The following is a 19627-nucleotide window of genomic DNA, read 5'->3' as shown; positions in this document are numbered from 1 at the left end:
AAGGTGCTGGTGGGGGGGGAGGGGTTATCGCGAGAAGAGCCGCCCCGCGGGATTTTTTTCTTAAAGGAGCCGCCGTGAAACGGCAGGCGGCAGCGCGGGGGCGTCTCGCGAGGCTTGCGGATGTTCCCGCGCGCGGCGCAGGCGTTGGGCCGTTAGAGCGCGAGGGAAGCCGTTGGGCGTCTGAGGCGCCATGAGCGGCGGTGAGGGCAGGCGCTACCCGGGCCGGCGCTGTCGTGTTTACTAACGTTTCACAGCCAACAGGTAGTAGTGCTGCTGTGCAGGACACTCGGGGTGCTTGGCCTGAGAGTGGCCGTAACTCTGGGTGCTGGTGGGCAAAGTCCAGTTTGGGATCAGGGATAATGGATGACGGGGCTATGCGATCCTATACCACGGTACAAACACAAAATTAAATACGTTTCTGTACAGCAGTGTGCAGAGGTGGAATCTACTGTGAGTAATGCTGTCGTGCAAGTTTACAAGAAGCAAAAAATACACCATCATGTGAACCTAGCCCAGTGGGGCGTGATTACTCAAGGTGGAATTTAATCAGGCCACTTTCAGCTGTTGCTACAGTTTCCACATATCTTCAAGGCTGTCAGCTCTCTTATAATTTGTTTTAAACATACTGAAGTCTGCAGATTTTTTCTTTTCCTGAAAAGCTAAATTTTCATCCTGAAGCTGATGACAGCATTTCTTTTATTATTAACAGAACTGGCTGGGTTGGACCGCTGTTCACAAACTGATCTCAACCCTTCCGATCAGCGAAAAGTCAAGCAAGTAGGACATCCCCTTTCAACAGAGATTTAGATTCAGAGTAAGTTGTGTTTTGCACATGTATTTTACTCCAGAACTGGGTGATGACTTGCTTCTACATAGTGTGTAAAATTCGAAACTAACAAGGGAAACGGAGATAAACGTTTACTGTCTACGGCTTCCTGAGCCATTTTAAAATAGAGAACACTGAACAATTTTTTTCCAGTTGCTTGTACCAGTTTCAGAGCACTGAGCACTAACTTTCAAAAGAGATAACCCAGTAACTGATTTTTGTCTCTTTCTTCCTAAATAATGAATTATAAGTTTACTGTGAGGTAGTCTAAACAGCTTTTTTTATATTTTATTTTTCTGTAGGTTAAAAATATCTCTATACCAAATTAGACAATTTTTGAAATGTCAGTAATAAACACTGAGAAACAGAACAGTAGTTACCAGCTTACGGATAGGCTGGAGCTCATGCTACTGGTTCATAACATTGGATGAAACAGTATAGGCTGATAGAAAGGCATAAAGGGAGGCAGCTGATAAAATATTTAGTTTTGTTAGTTCCTTCTTACTGGTCCCAATGTCTTAAAAGTGATCTCCAAAGAAATATAATGACAGGACCTGTCATATGACACAAACCAGGTCACTGGCAGATCCAGGAACAGGACACAGAGTCTTCAGAAATCCAGGCTGCACTGAATTCCTGAATTCAATAGCAAACCTACCAATTTCAGAGGAGGAACAGTTCATGTCAGGTCTCTTAATTTCTACTGTAGTGTTCTAACCAGACAGCAGTGGTTCTTTTCACATCACTGGGGGATTAGTTGCTTGTGTTAAACTCCTTGCTCGTGGCATAATGTGTTAGAAGGTCTAAGAATGAAGGAATCTGAGTGTAATGTGAGATAAAGTCCACCCAGTTTTTTTTTTTCAGAAAGTGCTAAATGTAAAAGTGGAAAAAAATTGGTAAAGCTTCCACAAGAGTTAATCAATAAATGAATATGGAATGGCATGGAATTTCTCTACCCTTAAAATTCAATCTAAACAAAAAAACCCTTCTAAGTCTCAGAAGTATATTCTGGATAGTGAAAGTCATGCAAACACTATATGTAGTCTCCAAAAGAAGTTAATTAAAGAAGTTATTTAATAAATTATTTCAAACCTTTTAAAGCAAGTTAATTTAACAGGCAGACTGTTCCCTTATTTAAAGAAGACTGTGATTTACTTAATATAATCTACAAATCCTGTTACTGTGTCATAAATTGGTTATTGACTAATTTTATCCAGGCTGGTTTAAGCTGCTGAAAAGAGAGAGTAGTGTATTGTGTAGTTTTAAGAGAACCTAATATCCGCAAGGAGGTTGTAATCAGCTTTAGACATAATCCTATGCTACTCTACTTGTATCGTCTTGTACTCCGAGCATATAGTCAAATGAATGCCTGAAAGCTGTTGAGTTTGCAGAGACTTTTTTCTCTCAAAAATAGTTAGCATGCTCCAAAAAAGATTAGCATTGTATTTGATGGCACGTTCAAACATCAAGCCCCAAAGCAGGGATGAGATCTTGTGATAAATGCCCACCTTAATGTTAAATATTTTCTTTTTATTTACTGGGCAATGCTACTTGCTAGTTCTTTCTACCAGTGTTCTCGATAAAGTGCCAGATTACTCACCTATTTTTTTTTATTTTTCTTGCTTCTAGACTGTAGTCTGCATCTCAGCCTGAAATACAAGACAACAACTAGCTTTTGGCAAATGCCATAAAAGCAGCCCTTGGGACCGAGCTAGAGGTAATTATGTGGCATCTTGATGTATACTAAATATCCTGTAACTGAATTTCTTCCCACTGCAGCCTTTATCTGTAGCAAAATCTAGAGCAAGAAAGGGGATCTAAAGTTATTCTCTAAGAAGAAATTATAATAGTAAACAAGCAGGAATAATAGTTGATGGAATGTGTAACTGTGGTACTCGGATACAGAGCAGTCTTACAATTTGTATTATCAAGAGGAAAGATGAGTAAGTTATGGTAAATTTTATACCTTACATGCAACAAGATCTAGCTTTTGAGGGTAAGACTTAAGTGATAGAGGCCCAGTTTCCTCAAGAGTCTCATGTCTGTCCATTATCAGAAGAGCTTAACTGGATGCAGTAACACCTCACAAATTATAAACCCAATAATTAATAACCATCTTATTCTTACCAAAAAAAATCCACCCCTTCCAAGACATCTGGCCAGCTTGCCTCATATGTCAGTAGCAATTTAATAGAATGTTACAGGAAAGGCCTAAGTTCCCACATTCTTACTATTTTGAAAAACACATAAATGTACTTTTAATAGTACAATATTAACTAGTTTCAGTAATGAAAATTAGGCATAGATTTGTAAATATCATGCAAGATCCATTTTTAAAGCAACATTGATTACGTTTTTGATGCAGAATACATCAGTTTGTGACGAATCTCTGTCATTGTTACTGATTATCTGATAATTTCAATTGATTTAATGACATTTTGGGGGGGGGATTAAGCACTAGAGAAAAAAGCCTGGACCCTTGGTGTATCTGCAGTAGAACTGGGTACAATGAAGATATATGGGTCTGTGTGCCTGCTCTGAGAGTAGTGAGCACTTCTGCAGCCACAAGCAACATTAAGTTGCTTCTGTAAGTTGTCTTTGCTGTTAGCCAGAATTTGGTTCTGACTGAAATTGATGAAAGATGGATTGTGTTTGATTAACCAGTTCTATCAGACTAATGGGAGAGTAGCTAGCATCAAAGCACTAATACAGTTTCTGGAACAATAAACTATGTGAACATCAGGCACCACATATATTGGGGGAGGTTGTTTAAAAAGTGAATGTAATATAGTACCAATAAATTATGTTGTTTTAAAAATATACATGCAATCATGTACTTTACTACGTTCATTCAAAAGGAATGTGCCAAGAACCATACTCTCATAAAACCAAAGCTGCAAACAGGATGACATTTCAGATTTTAAAAACTTGGCAAAATAAACACAGTGTAACTCCATGATGACCTCAGATACTTAATACACCTCGGTCCTCAGAGCATCTTAGAAAAATCAGCAAGAGTATAGGCTGTTCTTCTAAGGCAGACTTTTACACTGAGTTGTACTTGAAGATAAATGTGTGTTTATACCACAAAGTGTTTATTTAACTGATATTATGTTGCATTTGATTCTTCTGGAGATATTTGTGTTTAATAAAGACTCTTTCCTGCAGAGTACAGCTGTTATTTTACTGTCACAAATACAGTTTTATGACTTCACAATAGAATGAAATAAGAAACAGATTAAATTCTTGCTTAAACACTCTAATTTTTCTAATAAGCAAACAGGGAATAAAATTCTGCCTGCACTCTAAGGATCTCATTCTGCTTTTAAGTCAGTGGTAAGATCTCAGTGGATTAGCTGGAGGCAGAATTGTACTTCAAAATCCCACTGAAGTCACTAGAATGAGTCTCCGTTACATTCTTGTAAAGCTTCCCTTCAAGAGGGACAAGAAAGGGAGGAAGGCACTGTTAACCGGAACAGTTGGTTAGCTTTTTGCCAACAGAGAGTTTTCCTCTGCCATTACAGTTCTTCCAGTAAATTACAAGCAGCCTCTGTATCTTTTGCCACTTCGAAAAAAAAAAGCTAGAACACAAGAGAGAAGCTGGTCCATGGAGATTAGGACTTCTCTCCTGCAGTACCCTTATAGGACCTGGCCCATAATGGAAATGTTTTCAGAGTCCAGTGAATTGATTTACTTCTGTCATGTATCTTTAAAAGTTTTTAGAAAATAGAAGTCCTTCTTTCAGGAATTATTTCTAGCTCAAGTTAGAAGTTATTTGCTGGGCTGTCTAAAATATCTCTCACCATGTTTCTGCATAGAAAGATTTGTAAAAAGATTTCATTTTGAAGAACTGTTGCCATTGCTGATAAGTTCAAATATTTATCCAAACTCCATAGGAAAATTTGAACTCTACTCATATTTGACTTAGTTTAGATTTCGTAAGAGGAGTGTTAGACTCAGATAACAGCCAAAATGAATAGGATAATGGGGATAAGCACTTTTTAAAGATGTGCTATATCCCTGAAAGCATTTCAGACGTAACATTGTGGCCTTCCTGTTCACTCTGCTTCGACAGAGAGGGGAGATAAATTAACTGATGTGCATCTAAAAGGGGCAGCTTAGTTACATTTACAGCAACCTTCGTGTCAGCATATCTGAAAACAAAGCAAGTTAGTGAGCCTCAAATGCAGTGAGCATTTGCAGACCTCACTGAAACCCATAGAAGGGACAGGCGCCTAGGACTGTTGAAAATGCAAGTCAGTTGTTTAGTAGTATACTAGAAGAAAGAAGAGGTTATTCAGTTCAGTGATATTGATGGCAGCATTAAAAGTGGTACAAAGAGGAACTGAGAACTTAGTTTTGTGATATACACTAAATTAAATGAACATTTTGGAAGGCCTTTTGTCTTTCCAGGCGTTCATTTGTCACAGTATTTTATGCGTTCCCCACTAATAATGTTCAAGAAATTCTCATACTTCGTGGAAATCAGCATGACTGGGTGCTCTGAAGTGCCTGTATGCTAACACACGCAACATAGGGAACAAACAGGAAGAGTTAGAGCCCTTATGTGCAGTTGCAGGGCTACCATCTCATCAGGATTACGGAAACATGGTGAGATAGCTCACCCACTGGAGTGCTGCTGTGGATGGACACAGGCTGTTTAGGAAGGACAGGCTGAGACAGTGAGGATGGGGATTGGCCCTTTGTGTGAGAGAGCAGTGGGGATGCATGGGACACTGCCTGGGGGTGGGTGAGGAGCCAGCTGAGAGCTTATGGGTTGGTATTAGAGGGCAGACCAACATGGGGACAACATTGTGGTGGATGTCTGCTACAGACCAACTGATTAGGAAGAAAAAGTAGATGAGCCCTTCTTCAGACAATTCCAAGAAGCCTCGCATTTGCAGGCCCTCCTCCTCCTCACAGGGGACTTTAACCACCCCAACAATTTTTTGGAAGAGCAGCACAGCAGGGCACAAGCAGTCCAGGAGGTTTCTGAGTACATTGATGATAACCTCCTGACATGGGTGATCGAGGAGCCAACAAAGGGAGATGCCCTGCTGTGCCTCATACTTGCAAACATGGAAGAACTGATCAGGAATGTGAAAGTTGTGGGAAGTCTTGGCTGTAGTGACCATGAAATCATGGAGTTCAGAATCCTGAGAGAAGGGAACAAGGCAAGTAGGATCACAGCCCTGGACCTCAAGAGAGCAGACTTTGGCCTGTTCAGGGGTCTGCTTGTAAGAATCCCATGGCACACAGGCCTGGAGAGAAGGGCCAAGGAGAGCTGGTTGATTTTCAAGGATCATTTCCTTTAAGTGCAAGAACCATTCATCTTGATGTGCAGAAAATGAAGCAAAGACAGCAGGAGGCCTGCATGGATCAGCAAGTTGCTCCTGACAAAATTCAAACATAAAAAGGAAGTGTGCAAGAGTGGAAGCAGGTCAGGTGACCCAGGAGGAGTTTACAGTCTGAACATGCTGAGAGAGGATTAGAAAATCAAAGTCCACCTTGAGTTGAATCATCTCTGTCTTCACTGGTAAGGTTTTTCTTCAGGAATCCCAGACACCTGAGACCTATGGGGAAGTCGAGGGCAAGGAAGACTTAGTGTTAGCCGAGGAGGATCATTAGGGAACTTTTAAACAAACTGGACATACAGAATTTCATGGAAACTGATGCGATGCCCTTACCTTAAGGAGCAATCCTAAGGGAGCTGGCCAGTGTCATTGTCATTATGAGGCCACTCTCGATTATCTTTGAAAAGTCAGGGTGATTGGTGGATGTTCCAGAGGACTGGAAAAAAGCAAATGTCGCTCTTATCTTAAAGAAGGGCAAAAAGGAGGATCCAGAGAAGTACAGGCCAGTCAGCCTTCCTTCCATCGCTGGGAAAGTGATGGAGCAACTCCTCCTGGAAGCCATTTCCAAACATAATAAGGACAAGAAGGTGACAGGGAGTCATCAGCATGGATTTAGGAAGGGGAAATCGTGCCTGACCATCCCAATAGCCTTCTACAATGAAATGACTGTCTGTGTGGATGAGGGGAGAGCAGTGGATGTTGCTTATCTTGACTTCAGCAAGGCTTTCAACTCTGTCTCCCATAACATTCTCACAGACAAACTGGTGAAGTATGGACTAGATAAATGGACAGTGAGATGGACTGAAAACTGTCTGAACTGCCAGGCTTAAAGGCATTATGATCAGCAGCACAAAGTCCTGTTGTAGTGCAGTCCCTAGTGATATACACTGGGGTCAATACTGAGGCCAGTGCTGGCCAGAACATTTTCTTTCATGACCTAGATGATGGGACAGAATGCACCCTCAGCAAGTTTGCAGATGATACAAAATTGGGAGAAGTGGTTGATACACCAGGAGTTGTTCTGGCATTCAAGAGGGACCACAACTGGCTGGCGAAATGGGCAAACAGGAATCTCATGATTTAGTTACAAGATCTTCAAGTCATTTTTCTCTCTTCTGTCCTCAGTAGTAAAAGTAAAAGCCTGGAAATGCTAACTAAGCATGACTGGGAATGCTGCACAACACTTTAGCAATAAAAAATAGATAATGTTTCAAGAGTTTAAATCAGTTAGATATACCTCGTATTGTCAATTCATTCTCTCTCAGAAATAGGCTGCATGGTCCTAAATCTTCCTAAACTCTTAGAAGCCAGGATAGTATAATTCTTATTACGTGTTGCAAAATTGTCCTTTAAAGTTCATCTGCCAGATGATGTGTTATTTAGATTGAATAAACCTGAGAGACTGATTCCACAACTGTTGCACAGTATTGATGCGTTTCCCTAGAGTGTCTGGTTAAAGGGTGACTTGACAAAAATGTAAAGTTTTGTCCTTAAATAAATATTGTATATAAATGGATCATGTCAGGAACACTCACATTTCATGATTGCCTGGAGTGGGAACTGGATAATAAAACTTGTCAGCTCCATTGGATTTGTAACAGGTATTTGTGTAGAAGAGTTCTGAATGTTTCAGAAAAATATGCGAAAGTTTGAAAGACTTGTGGACCAGTCTCAGTCATGCACTGGGCATGACTGAGACCAAATAGCAGAATTGTTCTTCAGAGGATCTTTTATTGTGTTACACATTTCATTTAACAAATAAAAATTATTTCAGAAATGGAACAGAGCTTTCCATTAGGAATAATAGTCATAGAAGTGGTTTATGGAGATTACAGCTGAGTTTGGTTCCAGTAATCCCTTTTTCCCTTCAGGAAAAAATAAAAAAAATTTCCTTCCTCCAGCTTAAATTCAATTTCTTGAGTTTTGACTGACACCAAAACATGAAAGGAAATAATTAAAAGCAGTGCACCCACATAAAAAGAGGGGGAAAGACACAGGTTTTTGTTTACTTTTTCTTGGTAGCTGATGACTAACTGTCCTCGATGGCTAAGAGAGTCACGATTCTAAGGCCTTCTTAACAGCAGATAAGATGTAAATATGATCTGGTATGAAAGGCCGGACATGCATCTTTCTTGTGTAAAATCATAAAACCTGGAATGCACAACTCTTGTAAATGGCTGTCTGACTTAATCCTCAGGTCAAACCTAGCCAAAATATCACTAATCAAATAAAACTGTAAGGTTGCCTTGGAAATGTGATGCCACCTGTGATTTGCTAGGGTCCTGTGATGATCAAAAATAAAGGAAAACTGTATTAGCTTAAAGATAAAACTTTTTTTTTTTCTTTCTGGCTTATTTTAAGCAATTTACCTCATTAATTGTGTTAGTCATAACCTGATGTGTTACTTTTTTTAAGGAAACGTGCAAACATACACACTACCAAAAACACCATTGTAGAAAGCAACTCTGAAGCTCGGTTAAAAGATTTGACCCCTGCTTAAAGAAAAAAACATCCAGTTCCAACAATCTGAATAGAATGCAGTGCTTTCTACAAGTTATTTCTTGTGTTTCTTCTCAGTGTTATTCATACAACATGTCTAGCAAAATAGGGTAGCTTGATTAAGTGGCAGTATTTAGAAGAATGTTATAGCTGTGTACAAATGTGTTAAAGATGTAAACTAGAGCTAGCCACAAATAGTGGCTGTCAAACAATTCACTAGTCAGGTCCCACAAAGCAGGTAAGAATGCTGAGTGCTCATGTAGAAGGCAGGGATATTTTTGTTCTTGGGGGATTATTCTCCCAATGATGAAGTGAGCTAACCTCTTTTACTAGGAAGATCAGACTGCCATTAGTGCCAGAAACCACAAACGTCTGGGACCAGTATGTCAAGAGATTATTTCTGCTGAATCAGCTCTCTGTATAACAAATGGATTAAACTAGTAACCCAAAAACAGAGACATTTTATAACACAATGTGAAATTTACTACGAAGTATATCTTTGATTTAGACAAATTCCTGATTCCCTTTCCAATGGTGACTGTTTTGTAAAAAAAACTGAAAGTTTTTGTAACACCAGCCACAGATCCATTACAACCGCAGTAAAACCACTGGTGGATTTGTTAGTCTTCCCTTACATATAAAACTGAAGATAAAATTGGAAAAATACCACGATATGGTTTCTGAAGCATCAAATGAGTTATTAAGGCAGTTATATTCAAAGTTAATTTAATTTAAAAGATTAATAAGAAATACATTGTATTTTAAATGAAGAAGTAAGTTGCCGTGCATGACTTTTATTGGGTTAATGTCACTTACATTGTTGTCAGGTACCTGATCACTGTGATACACAATTCTCTGTTAGTTTTATTCAAAATAAGATGTCATCTATCAGTTTGTACACATGCACGTACATGGATATGCTATGTCACTGCTACCCAAACAAGCTGAAACGCATTCCTACTTTATAATTAAAGCTGTTCAAAGACAAGTATCAACAAATAAAAGCTAAGTAAGTCGTATGCCATAGTAACTAAGCCTTACGGTCCAGATCAAACATAGATACCTTCCTCAGCTGTAAGCACGTCCTCAATTACTTTGAATCACACTGTTTTAGTTATTTTCTGTGCTTTAGCTTAGACAGTAAATTCTATGTTGATCCCAGATTTTTTTTTAGATGTAGCATATATTTATAAACCTCAAAAAGAAAGCATATATGATTAAAAAATTAATTACCCCCACTATCAAAAACATTTATGTTTTTTCTAGCTTGAATTTACCTCTAAAGTAGGCACTAAGCTTCCTTAAAGAAATTATTGAAACCAAGTAAAAAACAATCATTCACTCTTACTCTGAGATTGGATCCCATCCTTAAGAAGTTTTCCTCATTTTTAAATAGAGCAGATTTTTCTCTTTTGTGTAGTATTTGCTATCAAATTAGTTTAAAATCACGCTGGTTTTGCTAACACCTTTTAAGGAACAGACCAGGGTGAAAGAAGGGGAGCATTTATTGGATTTTGGAAGAATACTTTGTTTCTGAAGATGATTGCTTGCTGACTTTAAGTAGACTTGTAATCCAATTAGTTGCACTGTCACAGGACTGCATTGAGCAGTGGACCAGCCATCTTCAGCGTAGTGCTCTCTCACACAAAATGCTTCATTTCTCCTTCCCTAAACAAAGGAAATCCATGCTGTAAGTTTGGCTAATAAATAAAGCCAAAAGGAAAAAAAAAACAACAGATAAGTACAAAAATACAGAGCATTTGATTTCTTCTGCTTTCTATACAGGCCTGCCAGAGTCTTCCGACAACATTTAAGATTGCCACCAGTCTAGCACTTACCAGCCCCTTTTTAAATTCAGCTGTTCCTTCCTGATCAGCCCTAAAGGCTGAATCTCTCCATATGGGTCCCCAGGTGTAAGTGAAGCATGAGTAATTGTCTCCCTAGGCCAATCATCAAATGTAGTCCACTGACTTTGACAAAATAAAAAGAACATGGAGAAAATCCAAACATGCAGTCACAGATATAAATAAAAGGGGAAAAATAGCAAAATAAATGTTCCCAGGAGCATTCTTCTCACAGCCACTCACTCATACTGCATGTCAAATTTGTTTCTTGAAAAATGGATTAACTTGTCACATACCCAGCTCTGTGTCTATAGGTTGTGAGGGAATAATTCTGTGTTAGACAGATATGAAGTTATCATGATTTCACTGATGTTTGTTATCTAACTACTACAACTACTGGGGCCATAAAAATAAATAGGTAACTTCAGCCACCAGAGAAAATGAAAACAGAGGGGAGGTCCCCTAAGTCAAGTTGTTAACCTGAGGTTTCATGTCTTCTGTGAAATATGAATAGCATTTGTATTCATTTGCATGGATGTAATGTCTTGTTAGAATACTCTAAGCAAAACACAGATAAAAAAATCTCAGGTGGCTATATTTGTATTTATATGAAGTTAATTTAGCTAGTACAAAATAGGACAATTGAATTAGTTTCCTACAGGGTGTAGGGTGTTTCCTAGGGTGTTCATTAAAAATAGAAATAAGGTGTTTTAGAACCAGCTACACAGAAGAAAAAAAAGTACTTAAACTTTTGCTTAATTCAGATTTTCTGAGTAGCACCATCCTTTCACAACAAGACAGTGAACTCTTTAAATTCTTTCAGTTGAATGGTACTTAAGCCTTACCTTAAGTGATTTTCTAAAACAGAATGAGACTAATCAGTAGTTAATGCTGGGACAAATTAGAGCCTATATTACTACATCATCCCAGAAAGACCACAGAAGGCAGAGGGACTTCCATCTTGTTCCTAAAAAGCCATATAATCCTGATTCCTTTAAAAAAAAAAAGGAAGGCTACTATTAACTCTTAGGAGGTAATAGGTTGTTTTGACCATGTCATTATCCAGATTTATGTATGTATCTTTCAACTTCACTCAAAATCGAATTCTCTTCAATCACTCCAAAGGCTTGTAATTGTTAGACTAGTAATTGTTAGACTCCTCCATTGATTACCCTGATCCTCAACGACATGAGAGCAATTCCAAATTAACTTCCAAATTCATTTATGTAAACTATGTGTCCCATCTCAGAAAGAATAATCCACTACATTCACATATCAACAGAACCTTTAAATATGCAACAGATGTCCCATTTTTTGAAAGGCTCTTGAATCCATTGACAGGCCTTTGGCTAAACTGATGAATTAATTTGTTCAGGGCGGATTTCATAAATCCTCTAATAATTCTTACCCTTACACATCTTGACTTGATTTCTGAGATCTACAGCATGTGTTTTAAATGTTTTAACCTTTACTACTCTAATCAGGTAACATTTATTTCAGGGCTGGATGATGATTGGTCATTGAAAGATATAGTTGACTAGGAAATAAAATCCAATTTGTCAGCTAAGCAAACCTCCACATCTGCAATAAGAAGACAAAATTAGTCTGTATTACTGAATCCCTGAAATGCTTAGCAGTTTTGATGTCACCCTCCTTTGCAAGAATGTATAGTGCTGGATTGCTAAATACTGCTGGTATGCCAAAACCATAGTTAACATGCGTATGTATAGCTGATTTCTTGGAGTGGCTCAAATGTAACTTTTAATGCTATACTGAGATTTATTTATATCATTGCAAGCTATTTTTCTTTAATACTCAAAGGTGAAGTATCAGTTTAAACGGCACTGAAATCAGGCTGAAAATGAATTTTGTCTAAGCTCTTGTTTTGGAAAGATCTTTACTTTAGCTATGATAATACTTCTGATGTAGTGTACCAAATTATTTCAACTAATTTAAGGGGGGGGTTATTGATGTGTTTGATAGAGTGCAATAGTATGTACATGTACAACTGAATTATAAAGATTTTTGTCATCCTTTCCTGGACAACTGGCATGCCAGCTGCCCATTCAATAAACCTTCATTTTTCATTAACATTTCATTAACATTTTTCATTGACATTCAGAGAGGTCCACAAGTTTACGGTCTCTAAGCTGTAATAAGGATACGTTACATTCACAATATTTTTATTTCTGATGAAAACCATTAACAGAGAAAAGAGTCATTTTCTCCCACTTCCTTAAAGTTTGCCAGCACATGGAATAGATATTCTGTGGACTTTTACAGGTCATCATGAAAAATATATAAACACAAATTTCCATATTAACAATGCTGGGTTTTTTTTGTTTTGTTTTGTTTTTTCTTTTTTTTGCTGATCTTAATGGTAATCTAGTACATTCCCAAAAATCTCAGGCATTTCTTTGTCTTCTCATATGCCTCAGTTATATCTCTTCCATCTCTGTAGTGACATCTCTAATACATTTGTTTGTTTATCAGTAGGAAAGTGCTTGTGGACAAATAAGCAGACATTAAAATGTAAGGGTAGTATAAAATACACTGAGTAGTGTATCATATTAAAATTAGAAAGATACTGTTCTCAAATTTAGTAGTATCTAAAATTATATGGAGAGGTCACAGAATTTTTGTAATTTAAATTGAATTTATAATAGAGTGCTGGAGTCTTGAATACGGTGCTGTTGTGTAATCCTCACACTAGTTCATAAATCTAGGGTTAGCTAGGCTTAAAAGAGTCTAAACTGAGGGTATGTCACTAGTCCCTATCTGTATCAATCCACAGAATTGTGTGTGTTACAGCCTAATCAAGGAAGCTGAAGTCCATACTGTAGCAATTTATAGTTTTTTCCTCTGAAAAGTTTCCAGTTGAACTCTGCTACACCAAAGAGTGATGGACTTGTGAGAACTGCGGGACTAGGTACTAAATTCATAACAATCGAAGACCTGCCCATCTGAATTTGACCTTCAAAACTAAACCAAATTGTAGTTAAAATGAAACTAGATGGTTTACATTTATTTGAAAGCAGTGTGCAATTAATGTTTCTTAACCTGGGCTAGTTAGGTATATATGCTTCCTATATCTCTATCATGAAAATGTTCTTTATGAGGTGGAACTCCATTTCATGAGTGAAAAAGTAATTGAAAAATTAAGCTTTTGCTTACCATCTTGTGTCTATTAATTTTAGCACTCAAAAAAACCTAACTATTCTGGAGACAGGAGACCTAACAAAACTTGTATTTTTTTCCTTTATACTGTTCACAAGGCTCTTTCTTGCCAGTCCTTGCATAGGCAATAATAATCTCAGATATCAGCTGACTGGCTAACTAGCAGCAGCCAAGCAAAATGTGTAATAGCTGCCTCCCATCTGCCTTTCCTTTGACAATGGCATTCATATTGGCCTCTCTACCCAGATGGCAAATTTCATTGAATTTTTAGGCATGTAATTATCAGAGATTTTTTAGGAGGCAGAAAATATATCTTTAGAGATTTGTAAAACTTGACAAAGTCACGAGCAATATAATCTAACTTGAAGTTAGGCCAGTTTTCAGCAAAAAGTTGGACTATATGACCACCTAACTTCTGACCTAATCTTACCTAAGATTCAGTTATTCTGTCACCCATTTAGCTGAAATTGGCCAGAAGATTTGAAGATCATTAGAGGAGACTAGTAGATGCTATAATCACATCTCGTCACTTTGCAAAGTCAAATCGAAGATTACAATACATACAGTGCAAAATAAAGGAAAAGATCTGAAATACAAACAGAATGCATGTAACTGAATTTTACTTAATTTTATGAACTACCACATAGCTCTCACGGGAGCTGCCAGAATTCATTGTGATCAGAGGTCCTGTAAAATTGCTGATCTAGAGAAATCAGCCAAAATCTCCAGGCCTATATTTTGATTCATATATCAAATTTGTTCTACTTTGTTAATGAGTAAGAGTGAATATTCGTGAGAAATGAATTGCTTTCATCTTGTTCACTAGAGGGAATTTCCTGTAGGGTAAATCTAGTTTATAGCATTCTCAGAAATCGGGGTTCATGCTAATGTGCTGTCCACACTGCAGTAAGAATGCAAACAGATCTTATGCCTTTAGTTTCTTGCCAGGAACAAACCTAGCCAGTGCAGCAAATGCCTACTAGAGGAATTTTAAAATTGTTATCAGATACTGTATCTCACAAATGTCAAACAAGCTGCATGTGTTACAGAAACAACGATGTGATTAGCCAATTATCCACTTTGTTATATTACCAAATTTGGAATGTACTACAAATAGGTGATGGGATAAACCTGTAACTGAAAAACAAATACACCACAAACTGCATGAAGTTGTTAATTAATTTTCTTCAAATCTTTTATTTAATATCAACGATATCTTCTGTCATAGAATCTCTGAAACCTAATCAATAACATATCTTAACATATACTGAGTGTAGCAAACCATTTTACAGCTAGGCAACCAAATAAAAGGAGGTTGAGTGAAAGATTTGCCCAAGAGAGAAAGGAAGACTTACAGCAACCAGTAATAAAAAATCCTTAGATCCTTAGTTTCTCATTTCTAAACTCTAGATGCTTGCTCCTAAACTCAAATTCTAAGACCAACTTTTACCTGTAGTATGTTGTTCTCTACTAAAAATTTCTGACTTCCACACTAAAATCAAAGGACCCCAAATAGAATTAGCAGCAGAAGCACAAAAAAATGTAGACATGGAACAAAACAGCATCATTCATGCCAGAACCATTTAAAAATAATTTAATATAAACACAAAAGTCATTCTTCTGTGTGAGCTAACGCGGTTGTCTCCATTTGCATAAGCTAACCAGAGAAGATTGTATTGCTCAGTGATTCACTCTGAACTCTGTTTTAGAATGCATGTGCCTCCAAGACAAGAAAATGGAGCAGTATATCAATTTGCATATCTCCATCAAAACCTACCGCTGTCATTTGACAAAGGCCATTTCATCTGACAAAAATGTCTGATCTGCGTGTACACTTAAAACTTTTCTCAGTATTGTAATGTAAGCATTATGATATCTGAAACATATTTATACCAACAAGTTGCTGACTTGATTTATTCAGGTAAATAGGATGGGTTATTCCAAAAAAGTACTCTTGCCAGTGTAAGTTGTATCTATATTAGAAGAATTCAGAAGTGTAGCTATATTAAAGTAGTTGTACCAGAAAACCTGTCCTTCAGCTTGTTTATACTGACATAGCTTTAAACTAGTTCATTTGGATATCAAGGTGCAGTTTAGCCACAGCAGGAAAGAGCTTAGCCAGGGTGGGCTTCCTTATTTTTTTGTGTAGGTTTTCCAGCCTGCATTGTGCTCTGTCTCATTGAATTGAAACTGATAACTGCACACAAGCAAGGCAGCTTAAAGGTAGCTTGGATAATTTAGTATATGGCCATAGCTGAAACTGTTAGGTGAGCGTGCTAACACCTTTTAGTAGTTTAGTAGTTTATTAACATTGCTGTATATTTACTTTCAGATGCATTATAACTGTGACCTCACAGTGTGAGTGAAGGCATAGGCATTTAGATAGTATGAAAATGGTGGTCAGTGTGGCAAGTTCCACAAGAATTAGTTCCTACAGAACTCCGATTTTTTTCTGAGAAAAAAGCCTTTATTCTAACTGAACAATCATCATTGGCTACCACTTTAATACCTTGCCTTAAAATTGGAATTGACAAAGAAAAAGGCACAAGGAAGGAATCCAACTTTGAAAAATGTTCCAGACCCATCACAATACTGTATTTTAGTAAAGGCTTTTTTAGTTTAGAATGTTCCTCTGAGTCATATAAAACAGTTCATTTAACTAGGATGAAGGCATAGATTGTGATCTCACTTTTATTTCTTTCTTGCCTTCCCTTTTCCCTTTTTTCCTTCTGACTTCAAGAAGGAGTCCTAGGATGAGAGGGAGATAAAATTAGGGACGTAATGAGTGAATTCCAGGCTTTCAAAACCAGGATACACGAAATGCCTAAGCTGAGACCAATGTGTATAGTTGCTGACTCACAAAATTATTTATGTACATGCTTCCTACAGAGGGAGCTATAACGCAGTATGTAAGGACCTGTTTTCTTTCACAGCAAATAGAGGGATGGCGCCTCCACAAATGGGCTTGTTGTTTAGAGGACTTTTGTTGTGTTTCCATTTTACTTGAGTTTTATTTGAGTAAGTATTTTTCAGGAAAGATTAGTTTAATAGGTACAGCTTCTGCTAGGTCAAGTTTTATTTTACACGGAGAAGTGGCTTTTGAGGTTGTTGAGCTGTATTTTCTTCTCATTTAATGCTAGTGCATTTAGCTTATTATTTCCTTCAGGTATATGGTAGCTAATGCAAAGGTGAAAAAATGAAGAATATATCTGAAGAAAACTGACAAGGACACAAGCTCAGTGTCACTGCTGTGTCGTCTGACTATTGTTACATGCCTGCTGCTATTTTGTCTTTTCTGTTATCTGTCTATATTATACGCTTTTTGGACCAAAGCCATTTTCTCCACATGTAGAGTTACGCAAATAGTATTTTAACGCCTTTGTTTTAGAAAAAGAACGAATGGCTACTATTTGATTATGCTTGGGTTCCTCCAGAAGATTAAAGAGACATACTGTGTCTTTCAGGTTCCTCAGATACTGTACCCCTAAGGATTCATCCTTTCTAATCTTCTATTGTGCTGCTCACCTAACAGCAAGCAAGGAACTGCCTCAGCTGGCACCATGGACAGAGGCCCCCTATGAAGTGGCTGCAGTTGTAGACCGTCCGTTCCTGACGTGTCTTACTCGTGTGGCTTGGGTAATTCAGATTCACTGAATTAGTTGCAGTGGTAGATTTTGAGGGTGGATAATTCTTCCCTCAAAGCTGGAAAAAATCAATGATTCCTCTCCTGTGAAATATCTTTAGTTTGGGGCTATTTCATATTGACAACTGATAGCTTAAATAGTCTGGAGTAGTATTCCCTAACACAAAATGTGAGAATAATAGTAAATACTATTATGAATCTATAGTCCAAGCTTGTAGGATGACACTGGCAAACTTTGTTTTTTGTTAGTAGTCCTCTGCCCTCTAAAATATACTTTCAGCTTCCTGCTATGTACCACCATTGCTACACCTAATAAACATGTACAGTTCTAGCCCTAGGTGAACACAGTCCAGTTACACTCCATGTGGAATGTGGAGGCTTGCATTTTTGTTTTCCTCATGGGAAATGGAGTGGAGCTGGAAGATATTTGCTGTCCCCAAAGGATGCCATAATTCAAACACAGCTTCTGGAATTTCAGCACTGCACTGTACTTAGTCATTCCCAGTGACCTGAAAAAAAGAAAAAAAAGTCTGTGCATGTGTGTGGGGGGGTGGGGGTTGTTTTCTCATGCATTATCGTGCATTTCATGTTCAGCAGTTTGACACAGCACTGTAGCTGCAAACCCCTTACTGGTTAGAAGGTTAGAAGAACTCTCTACTTTGCCGTGAGACTTCTTGGTCACGGTTAGCCCTAGTTGGGCACACTTGTGGGACTTGTGCAGGGAGGCTCTCAAGACAGGGTGATGAGGCATGCCTCAGACCTGAGATAGAGCACCGCTTCCTAAGGCACTGGCACTTGCCAAAGCTTTCCATGTATAAAGGTAGGCCCTGTATTTTTAGTGTTGGCTTCTTAGAGGTTTTATTTTGTTCTTCATATGCAAAATACAAGCAAAAATTTCTCTGCCAGGGGCCCTAGGAGTCAATTGCAATGGGGACTGCTAGTTTCTCCTAAAATCCAGGACTGAGGTGAGATGCAGGAAGGGACAGGAGATTCTTGGTGAGCAAGAATCCAAGAATGGGGCCTGTCCCAGAACAGCAGGGACAATCATTTCTAGCTGAATTTATGATCCACAATGGTGGTAATGTCAGCAGTCAGGCTGTGGTCCCTGTATTGTGTTTTATAGTAAATGCTTCTCTCTTACTGTAGAAGATGATCTATTTTTGACTGGCTTGTTTTCATCTGACACTCTGCAAACAATGGAAATGTTTCTTGTCTAGAGAGCTAGGCCCCCAAAGTGCCCTCTGTGACTAACAGTAACAGAAATGCCCTCCAAGTGGACCATGTATGAATCAGTTGGGCCCATGACCCTATTAGTCTTGTGTTCATAGGGCTAAATAGAATAACTCAGGGAAATATTACAGAACATGGAAAATATTCTCTACTGAAAACAAACCCTTCAAGATCTGAATCACAAGTAGTCCTTGGTTGAGAGATTCAGGTGACATTATAACTTTGTATAGTGGAGACTCTGGGAAATTTCAGGCTCTAAGAAGACAAAGTATGTTTGATCTATTCCATTCCATGTATCATTAGTTAAGGCACTTCTTTAGTTTGGCTATATACTGAAGCTCACACTCGTTGACACTACCAGTAAAGCTTCTCTGACAGGTGGTGTAGAGAGTATGAACCAAAGATAAGCTGATGGTAAAAGAAAGACCTTTGCTTCTTGAAAGGCAACTTAAATTGATAACTAGTCCTTTTAATATAAATGATACTAAAATTTTATATCACAGACACATGCTCATGATATAGGACTGAGGGCATTCCTTTCTCAGAAAACAAAGACTGATGCTGTCTGCCAGCTCGTCTGCAAGGCACCAGAAAAAGGCTTGTTTCTTGGATTTTATTTAAGGAATAGTTTTTTTCTGTGTTGTCAGTAATGCCTGAGTATGATGAAGGAAACAGTCTGACTCTCCTTCTCCTTGCTGCCTGAGGCACTGTTATTTATCATTTCAGAGTTGTACCTTTCAAGTTCATAGGAAGGCCACACAATCTTAATCTTGTGAGGCTGGTGAATCAGGCTCTGCAGTGAGACTGTAAGCCTTGTCTTGACATTAGAGTATGTAGTGAACAGTTCATTTCTGAATACCTGTAAGAATTGCATTAAAGATTGTAAGCTGCTACAGCAGTAGTGGCAGGCTATCCAAAGAGAGGATACTAAACTAGGAAACAGAAAAGTTGAAACGAGAGGAGCAGGTTGCATGCAGCTTCTATATACTTTTTAACCTCCTCTTGCTTTGGGGGGGGGAGGGGGGAAGAAAAGGGCTACAGCCTTCACCAGGAT

General features: G+C 38.2%; 1 long non-coding RNA gene across 1 annotated transcript; it reads left to right on the top strand.

The window, feature by feature from the left end:
* Nucleotides 1-12: 12 nt before the first annotated feature.
* On the top strand, nt 13-19566 carry LOC112978827 (uncharacterized). Its single transcript, XR_003258028.2, has 4 exons — nt 13-261; nt 710-814; nt 2456-2543; nt 17165-19566. It is a non-coding gene; the product is annotated as an uncharacterized LOC112978827 (long non-coding RNA).
* The last annotated feature ends 61 nt before the right edge of the window (nt 19567-19627 follow it).

This window comes from Dromaius novaehollandiae, chromosome W (genome assembly GCF_036370855.1).
Source record: "Dromaius novaehollandiae isolate bDroNov1 chromosome W, bDroNov1.hap1, whole genome shotgun sequence".
Taxonomy (NCBI): domain Eukaryota; kingdom Metazoa; phylum Chordata; class Aves; order Casuariiformes; family Dromaiidae; genus Dromaius; species Dromaius novaehollandiae.
Note: the sequence above shows the minus strand (reverse complement) of the source record. Positions and strands in the feature narration are given on the sequence as shown.